The 13,314-nt window shown below is 35.1% G+C and overlaps 1 long non-coding RNA gene across 12 annotated transcripts in view; it reads left to right on the forward strand.

The window, feature by feature from the left end:
- Positions 1-13,314, forward strand: part of LOC103882209 — a 107,519-nt gene that overhangs the window by 64,105 nt on the left and 30,100 nt on the right. For all 12 annotated transcript variants that reach the window (XR_004182233.1, XR_004182235.1, XR_004182232.1 and 9 more), the window contains 3 exons: positions 8,532-8,652; positions 9,621-9,736; positions 12,277-12,514. This is a non-coding gene — a long non-coding RNA (uncharacterized LOC103882209). The remainder of the gene's footprint in view (positions 1-8,531; positions 8,653-9,620; positions 9,737-12,276; positions 12,515-13,314) is intronic.

Below are 13,314 nucleotides of genomic sequence, written 5' to 3' on the forward strand. Positions count from 1 at the left end.
ATAGGGAGGGACTCCTCTCTAACTCATTTTATAAGGCCAGCATCATCCTGATACCAAAACCTGGTAGAGACACAACAAAAAAAGAAAACTTCAGGCCAATATCCCTAATGAACATCAATGCAGAAACCCTCAATAAAATACTGGCAAACCAAATATAGCAATACATCAAAAAGGTTATCCACCACGATCAAGTCAGCTTCACCCCTGGCATGCAAGGCTGGTTCAACCTATGCAAATCAATAAATGTAATCCATCACATAAGCAGAACCAATGACAAAACCAAATGATTACCTAAATAGATGCAGAAAATGCCTTCAATAAAATTCAGCATCCCTTTATGTTAAAAACTCTCAATAAACTAAGTATTGATGGAACATATTTCAAAACAATAAGAGGTATTTATTACAAACCCATAGCCAATATCATATTGAATGGGCAAAAGCTGGAAGCATTCCCTTTGAAAACTGGCACAAGACAAGGATGTCCTCTCTCAGCACTGCTGTTCAACATAGTATTGGAAGTTCTGGCCTGGTCAATCAGGCAAGAGAAAGAAATAAAGGTATTCAAATAGGAAAGGAGGAAGTTAAATTGTCACTGTTTGCAGACAACATGATTGTATATTTAGAAAACCCCATCATCTTAGCCCTTCGTCTCCTTAAGCTGATAAGCAACTTCAGCATAATCTCAGGATACAAAATCAATGTGCAAAAATCATGAGCATTCCTATGCAACAACAATAGACGAGCAAAAAACCAAATAATGAATGAACTCCCATTCACAGTTGCTACAAAGAGAATAAAATGCCTAGGAACACAGCTTAACAAGGGATGTTAAGGACCTCTTAAGGTAGAACTACAAACCATTCCTTAAGGAGATAAGAGAGGACACAAACAAATGAAGAAACATTCTATCCTCACAGATAGAAATAATCAATATTGTGAAAATGGACATACTGCCCAAAGTAATTTATAGATGCAATGCTATTCCCATTCTACAAGCTATTCCCATTCTACCAACATTCTACAAGCATCTGATCTTTGACAAACCTGACAGAAACAAGCAATGGGGAAAGATTCCCTATTTAATAAATGTTGCTGGGAAAACTGGCTAGCCATATGCAGAATACTTAAACTGGACCCTTTCTTTATACGGTATACAAAAGTTAACTCAAGATGGATTAAAGACATAAATGTGAAACCCCAAACCATAAAAATCCTAGAAGAAAATCTAGGCAGTACCATTCTGGACATAGGCATGGGCAAATATTTTATGATGAAATTACCAAAAGCAATTGCAACAAAAGCTAAAATTGACAAATGGGATCTAATTGCACTAAAGAGCCTCTGCACAGAAACAACAAAAAACAAACAAGAACAACGACAAAACTATCATCAGGGTGAATAGGCCACCTAGAGATTGGGAGAAAATATTTGCATTCTACCCATTTGCAAAGATCCAATATCCAGAATTTACAAGGAACTTAAACAAATTTACAAGAAAAAAACAACACTATTGAAAAGTGGGCAAAGGGCCTGAACAGACATTTCTCAAAAGAAGACATTTATGTGGCCAAAAAACATATGAAAAAAGTTTAAATGATCATTAAGAGAAACAAAAATTAAAATTACAATGAGGTACCATCTCATACCACTCAGAATGGTGATTATTAAAAAGTCAATGAAGGACAGATGCTGGCATGGCTGTGGAGAAATAGTAACGCTTTTACACTGTTGGTGGGAAAGTAAACTAGTTCAACCATTATGGAAGAGAGTGTGGCAATTCCTCAATGATCTAGAATGAGAAATACCATTTGACCCAGCAATCCCATTACTGGGTATATACCCAAAAGAATAAAAATCATTCTATTATAAAGATATATGCAGATGTATGTTTATTGGAGCACTCTTCACAATAGGAAATACATGGAACCAACCCAAATGACCATCAATGACAGACTGGATAGAGAAAATATGGTACATATACACCATGGAATACTATGCAACCATAAAAGAAATGAGATCATGTCCTTTGCAGGGAGTTGAATGAAGCTGGAAGCCATCATCCTCAGCAAAGTCACACAGGAACAGAAAACCATACACTGCATTTTCTCACTCTTAAGTGGGTGTTGAACAATGAGAACACATGGACGCAGGGAGGAAAACAACATACATTGCAGCCTGTATGTGGGGGGTAGTTAGGGGAGGGAGAACATAAGGATAAATAGCTAATGCATGAGCGGCTTAAAACCTAGGTTATGGGTTGATAGGTGCAGCAAGCCACCATGGCACACATACACCTATGTAACAAACATGCACATTCTGCACAGAACTTTAAGGAAAAAAAAAAAAAAAAGTTATTCATGCCTTTTCATGGCTTGAGAGCTCTTTTTTTTTTCTTTCTTTCTTTTTTTTTTTTTTTTTTTTTTTTAAGACAGAGTCTCGCTCTGTTGCCCAGGCTGGAATGCAGTGGCTGGATCTCAGCTCACTGCAAGCTCCGCCTCCCGGGTTTAGGCCATTCTCCTGCCTCAGCCTCCCGAGTAGCTGGGACTACAGGCGCTCGCCACCTCGCCCGGCTAGTTTTTTGTATTGTTTAGTAGAGGCGGAGTTTCACCGTGTTAGCCAGGATGGTCTCGATCTCCTGACCTCGGGATCCACCCATCTTGGCCTCCCAAAGTGTTGGGATTACAGGCTTGAGCCACCGCGCCCAGCCGAGAGCTCATTTTTTTAATTGCTGAATAATATTCCATTATATGAATGTGTCAAGTTTATCTATTCATCTAAGGAAAGACATTTTGACTGTTTCTCATGTTTACTGACTATGAATAAAGTCACTATAAACATTAACAAACAGGTTTTTATGTGGTCATACATTCTCAATTTGGCTGGATGAATATCTAGTAGCATGATTGCTGCATTGTACAGCAAAAGTGTTGTTTTTGTATGAAATAGCCAAGTGGTCTTCCAAAGTGGCTGTGCCATTTTAGATTCTCACCAGCATGAGTGAGAATTCTTGTTCAGAATCTTTGTCAGCAATTTGAATTTAGTTTTTTTATTATTATTATTCATTCTAATATGTATGTAGTGGTATCTCCTTGTTGTTTTCATTTGCAATTCCCTGATGACTTATGTCGTTAAGAACATTTTCATATGCTTATTTTTAATCTATATAACATTAATTCATTTTTTTAAGAAGAACATCTCTAAAGACTTATATTTTCTGAAACACTCTTTGGGAAATGCTGCCTTAGTTCACTTTAAATATTTATATTTGTTTTAGTTAGGTGAAATAATATATGCTTTAAAAAGTTGCATAAAATATCATAACAAAATATTTAACATGCTTTTGTGTGATTTTCTTTTATTTTGTTGATAATGTGTTGTGGTAGATTTCTAAAAATATTGGAATCAATGACTTGTAAGAAATCATATATATAAGACTTTGTCTTATAAGCAACCTCCCATTAGCATGGATATATATTTTTATTCTTGTAGTCTTAAAATAAAATTACACTTTCATACTGGTTTTTAGATTTTCATCAGATTTTGAAAACATTCTCATTCATAATTATGGTTGATATGGTTTGACTCTGTGTCCCCACCCAAATCTCATCTTGAATTGTAGCTCCCATAATTCCCATGGGTTGTGGGAGGGACCCAGTGGGAGCTAATTGAATCATGGGGATGGTTTCCCCCATACTGTTTTCAAGATATGATGGTTTTATAAAGGGTTTCCCTTTTCACTTGGCTTTCAGTCTCTCTTGGCTGCCACCGTGTAAGATGTGCCTTTCACCTTCCAACATGATTGTGAGGCCTCCCCAGCCATGTGGAACTGTGACTCCATTAAAACTCTTTTTCTTTATAAATTACCCAGTCTTGGGTATGTCTTTATCAGCAGCATGAAAAAGGACTAATACAATAGTCCTTGTGTTTGCATTTAGATATATAATGCAAAGTAATGTATGTGGCATATATTCATAGAAGAATCACTGCATATGTATATTAACAGCCAAAATATTTTAATTTAGTTAAAATAGTTCATTTGAAAGTTTTATTGAAATATATGTGTATAAGTGAGTGTTGAAATTCATTAAACAACAAATGAGGAAGCTTATGAGAAGCAGAATGATTCATGTGCTTTACTGGAGGAAGGCAGAAATGCAAACAAGTAATTATGATATGATGATATACATGTTATAAGAATAAAAATGGTAGAGGAAGCAGAGTAGGATGAATGAAATAAAGGAAAGTAGCAGAAATAGATCAAGGGTATTTAATACTATGGTTGTCATTTCATAAAAATATAAAATAAGACTAGTCCCCTGTTAAAAAATGCAATACCTGTGCATTTCTCAAATATTGGTGAAATGTTAGAGCACTGTATCTTACCGACAGTCATTAATGACTCTAATAAATAGGAAACCTTAGTTCAAACAAACACATTATTCCAAATGACAGAAGTATAAGCATGACTAATTAATGAATTTGGTAATATTTGTTCCCTATTTATGAGAACATTACTTTGAGTTAGAACTAATTACCTGTACACATAACTCAGAACATGCCGGGTACCTCATGTCATGCTTAATATGATAGTGGCTTGTCTGTTTATTTCAAATATATAATACCTAAATATTAGATCAGAATAATAATATAAATTAAAAACACATTAATTCAAAAGTTATATTGCAAAACAATACACATTTTCTTTTTCAGATTTGAAAGTAAGAGTCAAAGAGCTGTTCTAATTTGTGTACCTGCTATAATTCTCTGGAGAATTAATCATGATATGAGAAATAGAGATGATTTAGCACCTACAATCTTTTTACACAAAACTCAAGCCCAAGCCCTGGCATTCTGTTATCAGGACAGTTCTAAATGCTGGTGAGCTGTTTGCTCTATTATACTTTATTTTAAAAATGTATACATAAATTAGAAAAGCTCTTTGTATACCGACCTGGAACATAACCAGATTATTTTATTTTCAGAAAAGAGAAAAAGAAAAATTTACTTGCCACTTCCTCAATAATTTAACAGCCCCCAAACTGATAGTAAAGGTAAAAGGATATTTGCTTTATTATGTCGAATATTGGCTATTTGTTTTAGGATACAGCATCATTTTCATTGGTAACAATATTATTCATCTGTGCTGTGGAATTGCTTAATATGCTCTTGATATATATTTAAAAACATGTGCATTACTGTATCATCCCAAATTAGCCATTGGAGATACGAGTAGTTTAAATAATTTATTAAAAAGTATATGTGTAAGGAGAGTTGATGGGTATTTTATTCTATCTTGTGGAAAATATAGAAAACATGATAGCATTCTTGTCATTCAAACCTTCAGTCAGGAGAAAAAAATAAATATATGTCAAAATTCAGGAATCCTAGTAAGGCTTACAATGATAGAGTGAATTCATAATGTAGATTATTTTAGAAATCTTGAAGAAGCACTAAAACATATTTACAAAAAAAAAATTTATTCACGCTCTAATACTGTCCCTTTATTTCTTATCCTCCCTCCCCCTAAATGGCTAACACACTAAAAAAAAAAAAAAAAAAAAAAAAAAAAAAAACCTTACCGGAAGGCAAAAAGAATCTGGCATCGAAGGTGTCCCTGTAAAATGAGGAATGGGGCTGACCTGCTCCAGGTGCCAGTTACAAAAACAAGAAGAGCAACAATAAAAGTGAGATTGAGGTGTGATTAGTTAGTGCCGAAAACTAGCTAAGTTGGAAAACTTTTTGTTTTTTGAGACGGAGTCTGGCCCTGTCGCCCAGGCTGGAGTGCAGTGGCGTGATCTCAGCTCACTGTAAGCTCCGCCTCCCGGGTTTAGGCCATTCTCCTGCCTCCGCCTCCGGAGTAGCTGGGACTACAGGCGCCCGCCACCACGCCCGGCTAATAGTTTTGTATTTTTTTAGTAGAGACGGAGTTTCACCGCGTTAGCCAGGATGGTAGCGATTTCCTGACCTCGGGATCCGCCCGCCTCGGCCTCCCAAAGTGTTGGGATAACAGGCGTGAGTCACTGCGCCCTGCGAAACACTTTTGTTATGAGCTGCTTTGAAATGAATAGAGCAGCATCTCCTTTTGAGTTCAGAATCTCGTCAAATTTCACAATGTATTTTCCTTAGTGTCATTCTATATCATCTAATTTGAACTCCACAGTATCTCTGACAGTTGTATAATATTTTATTCCCTTGTATTGTGTTGTCTCCAGGACGTACAGTTGAGATCTTGATCTCAGAGTAGCATTGTGGAGAAACTTGTCTAAGGTTGCAGATTCAGGGGTGAAGCCTGGTTTCACCCACACGTGAGGGGAGAAAATAAAATACATAGTCTCAGTAAGCCAAAGGTTCTCAAACACTTTAGTATATAAAACTCACCTGCATGGCTTGTTAAATCAGACTAGTGGGCCCTACCCTCAGAGTTTTTGATTCAGTAGGTTTGGGGAGGAGCCAGAGTACTGACATTTCTAATGAGTTTCCAGGTGATGCTGATGTTCTGGTTCCGGGACCACACTTTGAGAACCTCGGAACTAAGTCTTTTGGCACTGGCCAATTTATTATCAAAACAAGGTTTTCTAGATGCTCTTGTTTAGAGAAAGGACACACCCTTACTTCTGGGTGTATGATAGCTGTATTCCATACCTTCCATTATTCAACGAGATTTTATTATTCTTTGTTTTTAATCCCTTAAAGCAAGGCATTTTTAAAAAAATTTTTCTTTGAGGTGAATTTAATTTGTATGTTTGTCTTTTTAGGGTACAGAGAAACAGAGGGAGAGAATGTTTCATTCACTGTTGGAATACTGACTTAGATATTTTAAATGAAATCAGTAACATTTGATTTGCCCAGTGTGGATTATAAAGATGTGGGTTCTTTTCCCCTTAGTAATTACTTATTTAATAATAGACTTTGATTCTGCAACTTTCTACTTGGTAACCTTGGTCCAGTTGCCATTGCAGCTTAGCCTTATTGATAAATGAAACTAATAACAATAAACTTATGAGGCTGTGTGGGTAAAAAATGTAATATGTATAAAATTAATTCATGCAAATAATACATTTATACATATATAAAGACAGATCATACATAAAAAATAATAATTGTATGTATATACAAAATGTTCAAAATCAGTTTCAGGGTGACTTGCAGGATTTTTAAGGATAATTTTGTTCATATATAACATTAAAACTTATGAAACATTTATTTGATTCTACTTGTTTTTCAGTTAATATTTTATCATTGCACATGTCATGTTTTAGGAAAATTTTTACCCAAATCATGGGAAATGTCTGTCTTCTTTCCAGGCCACAAAGTAGTTAATAAATTAATTTTAAGTCAGTAAAGGAAACACGTGAAATTTAAATCCATGAGCTTCAAAGAGAATACAAAGTCCTTCCATTTGTATCCAGATAATATTTTTCAAGAAATATTACAAACACTGGTTTCTTAACTTTCTGGTGTTGAAGGTTCTATCTGAATTATTTCAAATAGCTGGACAAAATTTGACAATTTTTAAGATTTAATTTTTTTTTTTGTCTTAAAAGTGGCAGACAAAATTGTCCACCAATCTCATTTCATGTACAAAAACTTGTCAATGTTTCTTGTCCTGAGGTTGGGCTGCCTTCCCTTTTGCTTAGCCCAATATGCTTATATGTGAAGAAATTCAGATATAATTATAACTTTTTCTTTTTTATTTAGGGAACTGAAAAATAGAGCTGCTTCTATTCTCTGCCATGTGTATTAAGAATAATGTATAAAATACATTCTCATGTTATACTTTAAGATATAAAAACTGAAAAATATTTTGTATGTGTTCATTCCTTTGTAAGAAACTGTCTTGTAGGAATACAACAGTTTGAACTCTGCAATTTTGTTTTTCTAATGAAAGTAATCAAGTCCATATGTTCTCAGATGAAAGTAACATCAATGCATGATAAATGACTAGGAAGGTCCTTTGACTTCCTCAACAGACTGTTGAAAAATCCCTGAAAAAGGACATAAAGATAATGATTGCTCAGTGCCATAGATCTAATAACTACAAAGGAATGATCCTAAAGTGCTCATCTAAATACAAACCAGAATTGTTTTTACTCTGTTTTGTGTCCTTTCCAGTTTATTTTTTCTAGTGAAAGAGCGGTAGAATAACCTATTATTAGAGATCCTGACAGAAACTAACAGAAGATGAAAATCATTAACCCTAACTGTATGTAGTTCTGTGATGGTGTAGACCTATGCCAGCTGTGGTCTATTAACACATTATGGCTTTTGTTTTTTTGATCTAGTAATGTAATTACTAAACATCAAGTAAAAGTTATTCTTTTGTAAGAATTAAGACATGCTTAAGATAAAATAATTTAAAATATCTACAAAGCAATAATTCTGTAAATTTTCCATGATAGAGATATAAATCAATGAGGTGCCTAGTGATGATTTTTAAAAGTAGATAAATATACTATGTCAGGCAATCTTTAATGTTCTATACGTTTTCTATCACCCTGTGAAATGGATACACTTGGTTCTATTTTTCAGATTGGAGACTGAAAAGAAGAGAAGTTAAGGAACTTGTCTAAGATCATCAAGCAAAGAATTTAAAACTTAAGTTTCAATATTTTCTTAGAAAACAAGAAAAGTTAGTGATCTCATTATAGAAGTAAGTACAATACAATAAATATAAAAACATTTAATATATTTAATTTGAAATAATCAAAATTTTCTTACAATGAAAGGAATTGTATCACTTCCATATCATCAATGAGAAGCTAAGTTCTAAAGTGGCTCAAAGTATCAACCTTGGTCAAAATAGTCAACAGAGGCAAACTTTACACATTAAAAATGTCACTTAAGTGTATATTATCGGTCTTTAATCTATTGCATTTTAGTTAGGACTGAAAAAGAGCTGCAATGTTAGTATGGTACTTGACACTTCACAAAAGAATTTCATGCGTATTTCAGTTTGGCAAGCTATAGACTTTGACAGTTAAGACATGTGTGATGTGATCACTCGTGGACTATCCCTTCACCTCCCATTACCACCTAATGTTTTCTGCACTCCATTCAGAATTGTAACTGCTTGAAGAAAAGCATTAGCATACTTTTAGGAATTCTGGTTACATTTCAATGTTACTTAAACAATATTCTCAAAATCGCCAGGGAGAATTATATTTAGAAGTGTTTAACAAAAGCATAAGTGTCCAGTAGACAAAACCATGTTTTAAGTAAAAAAAAACAACAAAAAAAAGGTTAATCTTTCTAATAATTATTAACACTTTTCAGATGTTATTATAAAATCTGTAAGTTAAATTGGAAAATGAATGCAAGAATTCTCCCTCTCTTCAAACAGTTGACCCAGAACAAACAGAAATGTACTCCTTAAAATTAAAATTCATTTCTTTTCTTAAGGACCTGCAATAGAAACTGAAATTGCTATTCAGTTGAGAAAGATTGTTGGGTCTCTTTTTTCTTTACATCCTTACCTCACTTCTTCCCTGCTCAAATCTTGTTTTCTTATTGCTGTTTTCCTTCTGAGTTCTGTGAGTCTCTTCTAGAAAGTGAAAGAGAGGGATGCAAAACTTCTCATTTACTTGTCTTTTTTTTTTTTTTTTCTTTTTTTTTTTCCAGATCTGTTGCCCAGGGAAGAGGAAATGGTGCCATTTTTTTTTTCAAGATTTTCTATTGGGCATGAAAATTGCACTAATTTTTCAGGATGTTGGAAGAAATTACAAAATCTTGAAAACGTATTGTATATAAAACAGATTTACTGTTGTTTTCATAAGACTCTTCACATTCTTTAGGACAATCAGTTTACTTTCTGTATTTTACAGTAAACAGTGAACAAGAGGAGAGACATGATTGTATGTATATTCATATTACCAACATTTAGTGCAGTGTTTTATGTGTGTGTGTTAGATTCTTAGAAAAATTCTTGAGAAAATAAATCTTGTCCCTTCCTCAATTTCTAGGCAGGAATGATTGGACTCTAGTACCTACAAGTAGATAAAGTAATCTGGACAGAGCAATATAAAATAACCATCTCTGCGGTATGGCTGTCCCTTGAATTATCCTACACAAAGAAATGCCAGAATGGCATTCATCCAAATGCTAGGTGGGAAAAACTAACACACTGCCTTCTAAATCACATCAGCATAGAGGAGATTAATGACCATTCTTTAAAGCCTAAATCAAAAGATTGCAGTAAAGGCAGTGCTTCCATTCTGGTATAAATTTAAAATATTGCCATCCCATAGCATGGCAGTTCCTCGAGTTTTAGTGAAAATTTAATTCAACAATTGAAGTAACATTTGGTGCCTTCAGACATGATAACACATTTTGTTTGGTGTTTTTTTGTTTTGTTTGGACATTATAGTTTGTAAAATATTTTGTGATGTTTTAGCCTCTTTATTCTTCACAAAAAAAACCTGAAGGTAGATATTATTGGGTTGTTTTTATTTTGTGAAGGAGAAAATTAGAGAGGCTGTTTAGCAGTTAGGTAGTGCTGGCTCTCTTGCACTCTGACACTTAAAAGTTGTGTTTACTATCTCTGTTCCCTAAGATCCACAAACATCTGTACTTTGCTTACTTTTCTGTCCTTACTACATTGCACAATTGCCAGCCCTGAGTAGGTGTAAGAAAAATATTTTAAGATAAATTAGGGATAGTTGTTTTGACTATATTTCACTGCCAAGACACTGTACTAGGTCCCAGGGTTATACAAAATTAAGACAGATTTTTGTACTCAAATTCTTTGCAATATATTAGGAAGTTTTAGTGAAAAATGTCATTCTAGAAGGAAGGACAGAAGAAAGGAAGAACGGAAGGAAAGAAGAAAAGATAGTAGGAGTAAGAAATAATACTCTTTTGTAATAGGCAGAATAACGGCTCCCCCAAAATGTCCATGCCCTAATTCCTGAGATTTGTGAATATGGTATCTTCCATGGCCAAAAAAACTTTACAAATCTGATTGGCATCCTGGACCTTGGGAGATTATTGTGGTGGGCAAATATAATCACGTGAGTCCTTAAAAGTATAGAAACCTTCTCAGTTATGGTAAGAGAAAGGGGAAGAGAGAGAGAGAGACTGACAGAGAGAGAGAGAGAGAGAGAGAGAGAGAGGAGTAAAAGTGATACAATATGAGGAGTTGACTTGCATTTGGCATCTTTGAAGATGGGGCAAAAGAGCCATGAACCGGAAAGTGAGGGCAGATTCTAGCAGCTGACAAGAAAATAGATTCTCCTCTAAAACTTCCTGAAAGGAATGAAGTTCTTCAGACACCTTGATTTTAGTTCAGTGAATCCCTTGGCCCTCCAACCCACAGAAATGTCAGAGGAATACATTTGTATCACTTAAGCAACTAAGTTTGTGGTAATTTGTTAGAGCAGCAATAGAAAACTGATGTATCTTTTTTTCCTCCTGAATGGCACAGGAAATATAAAACAGGGAAAACTGTTCGTTAGAATTGAAAGCAAGGCAAAAGAACCATCTCAGTTCAGAATTCTGTGTTTTCTACTACACATAGCAGAAATAGATTGAAATTAAAGGATGCACCAGCCTAGATCTCAAAACTTTCCTTTGAAATAAGGACATGTCTTTCCTCCCAAATAAACCAGAAGAGAGTCTATATCCCACGAATTGCCTTGACAGGATGACTGACAGGGACAGGCTGTGAGATTCCAAACAAGTATTTTAACTAGAATGCCTTTCGTTACTACAGATTAGCAGATGTCATAGCAACGGTAATGTCAACAGAAAGCCTATAGTAGTGTACAGGTCTAGTAGTGACATCTTCCTGTTCCTAACAGAAAGCCTGTAGTAGCAGGGAGCAGTTTTTGACATTCTTCTTTGATGCAGGAAATGTTTAATAATCAGGATTGGACCTGAAAATTCAGATGACTGTGGAGTTGTACTTAACATAGGCAGCTTTTGGTGGAGATAGTAGTAGCCTCAGAGAAAGTTTTTACTTGGCAGTAAAGTTCTTTGCTGTCTTAATGATTATTTTAGTCGACAAAATGATCTTAAGAATCAAGGCTCTTCCTTCTCTAGAAAGAGACATATTAACACTGGGTTTAGAAGTTAATTCAGTATATTTGTCCCAAATAGGATAATCTATGTAAAGATGAATTTTTCCTACCAGGATTGCCAAAGTACTAAATCATGCAAACTCCTGTGCATAACATTTATTTATTTATTTTTGTCTCTTAGTTCCTATTGTCATTCCATCCCTTCCTCTGTATTTCTAAGGGACTAATAGCCTGCAAATTGTATTTTTGTTAACTCCAAGGGACAGACTTGCAGGGCCGCTTACCAGGAGACAGCTTTTACAATGAGTGCACTGGCAAGAGGAAGGAAAAAGTCATTTTGCTGCTTCATGTGTTGTCTACACGGCGACTGTTACAGTGGCTTCAGCAGAGTCAGTGGTGGTGTCAAGAGTATCTGGAGCAGAGAGGGCAGCTTAGTTCATATGAAGCAGCAATAGCAACAGAAGAAAAGGCAGTGACATCACCCTCAGCTTGTTGGGGGTAAGTGTGACCTTATGGACGAAGGCAAGGGACCATAACACTCTCCAACAGCTACTCACCATCCCCTTCATAATCTCCAGTCACTTCTCCAGAAAACCCCCTCCTTTAACTCTGTAGAACTCTCTGCCATCAATTTCTTTCTTTATATTCCCATCTGTTTGATATCACTAGAGAGGCTTTTATTTCCCAACTACACTTTGGCTGCTTTGGTATTTGTTAAAGAAGTGAACTCAGAAATAGGCTTTCAAGGATCAGAATGTGAGTTTGTTAATCTATTTGTCATTTGAAAGTTGTGACTTTTTTGCCAGTGAATAATGGGCTATTTCTGTTTCATGTCAGCAAATGCAAAACTGTACATCAACTGGATTAAATTAAAGGCAAGTATGTGAGCCTGAAATGAGCTATTTTGCTTGATTATAATGGTAGGAATGATGAGTACATTGTGTAATACATGGGCTACTTCTGATTGCACTGGAGAGCTCAGTCAGTGTGCATTCAGAAACACTGACACCATCACAGATATTTCAATCTCCATCTTCCCCCTTCGAGAGGCACCGCAATATACAGAGAATAAAAGACTCCTTTCTTACTCCCACCTTCCAATTCATTATTATCCCCCACTGGCAGAATCTAAATAACCAAGATGGTAAAGGATCAGTTAAAATAAAGTTTTTAGGCTTCCAGCTTCCTTCAGGGAAGGGAAATTACAAAATGTTAGAGCAGAGCTAAGTGCCTATAGACAAATAACCAGCTCAATGACTACATTGTTAACAAGTTTTATAGTTGGCCCTAAAAATGGT

This window comes from Papio anubis, chromosome 2 (genome assembly GCF_008728515.1).
Source record: "Papio anubis isolate 15944 chromosome 2, Panubis1.0, whole genome shotgun sequence".
Lineage (NCBI taxonomy): Eukaryota > Metazoa > Chordata > Mammalia > Primates > Cercopithecidae > Papio > Papio anubis.